This window comes from Morone saxatilis, unplaced genomic scaffold (assembly GCF_004916995.1).
Source record: "Morone saxatilis isolate NCDOM2014 unplaced genomic scaffold, NCSU_SB_2.0 Contig17, whole genome shotgun sequence".
NCBI classification, from domain to species: Eukaryota; Metazoa; Chordata; class Actinopteri; family Moronidae; genus Morone; species Morone saxatilis.
This window is the reverse complement of record NW_023339729.1, coordinates 9,261,717-9,263,362: the sequence shown is the minus strand read 5'-3', so window position 1 is coordinate 9,263,362 and position 1,646 is coordinate 9,261,717. Positions and strand designations below refer to the sequence as shown.

General features: G+C 36.1%; 1 protein-coding gene across 1 annotated transcript in view; it reads right to left on the bottom strand.

The window, feature by feature from the left end:
- Positions 1–1,646, bottom strand: part of LOC118327586 (sarcalumenin-like) — an 18,444-nt gene that overhangs the window by 10,634 nt on the left and 6,164 nt on the right. The gene's annotated exons all lie outside the window — the stretch shown is intronic.

Here is a 1,646-nt window from a genome sequence, read left to right as displayed (position 1 = left end):
AAGCCCCAAAAAATATACTTAAAAAAAAAAAAAAGATTACATAAAATGTCTCTCCAGGGATCCTTTCTTTAATGTTGTCAGACACTTAGACAATAAAACTGAACTTGTTGGAGGCAAAACAAGCACTTTTACTTTGATAGTGCATTTGTTTAATGTTAGATAATGTTGCGGCCACTGCAGGCCTTTTCACTAATATATTCTCCTCTAACTCTGTGAATTAAGGGTTTATTTTGACCAAAGCAGAGTTGGAACAGTAGAAAGACTAACAAAGACGGTTTTGGTGAGTTTTATTTAATTTCTGTCCCATTGTTTTGGTCTGAGATCCAGGATCAGGATCAGGATGTTAGCGAAATGTTATATTCAAAATAATATGCATGGACAATAAGTAGTAAGAAGTAAAAAGAAATTGAGACAAAAGAAATGCATTGTAATACATTTCTGGCCAATCAGACTGCATGGTGTAGTAGGACATCTGCAGTCTCCAGTCACCTTTGTACGTTACATCAGTGTCTGACCAGTGCTCAGTCACTTTGCAAGAACACAGCAGATCAGATGTTCAGCACCCTCCAGATTTAAGACTCAGATTTCAGCTCCTTGAATGGTGACACTAAAGCATGGACTATTTGAGGCCAATGTGCAGTGGACAGTTCTGTAGAGAATTTGAAAGAAGACAGCTGAGTGGACAGGGTAGCTAGGAATAGAATAATGTATTTCATGGTATCAAGTTATTACTGTTATGTTTTAAACTAACTAATAGAAAAGTCTATGTCTATCAAAATAATAAAAATATGATTGATGATAAATACTAAAATAATAATGTCACACAGAAAATTATTATATTCATTGTTTCTCAAGACATTCTCTGGACAGAAAAGACAGAAACTACATGTAGACCATTAAAAAAAATCAGTATAGTAGTACAGTATAGTACATATATACTGTATATAATACAATGCTACCAATAACTCTAACAAATATACAACAAATGTATGTTGTCATATATCTTTTTATATATTACATTACAGTAAAATCTGAATTTTGGACTGATCGTGCATTTATATTTCAATGAGCTGGTGGACGGTGATTATATTTTGAGTTAGGTACCTAATACCTGTTCAAAGACATAAAGTTTTCTCAAAAGCAAAGCCAAAGATGGTTTCATTCTGTCTCTCAGGCATCACCTTCCATCAGCATCATAAAGTAGAATACAGTTACTATGGCTTCAAAACAATCACAGCTAAAACAGGGGACTCCCTCTCTATTACACCACATGCGTACATGTACATTAGATACTCTACAACCACAGCATACGAAGAGCACAAAGCCATGACCTCTATTTAATTACAACTGCCTGTGCAGTCCTAACACTGAGGAATGCGTAGTGGTACACAGTGTGACATGAAGCTGCTAAATGCATGTCTACTGTTCATGTTACAGGATGAAGACTAATAGCTGCAGGCAGTGGTCACGGGTTTTACACGTTCGGAACGCTTCTGGATCAACGCCTGTCATGAGCAAGCTAATGCTAAGAAAGAAGCTAACATGTGATGACAGGGTTGGATACTCTTACTTTGTTAAACCTGCAACGACTGCTTTTTTGGCCTCTTGGAGGCAGCCAAGTGACCTTTTAAATGTCATAATGTTTT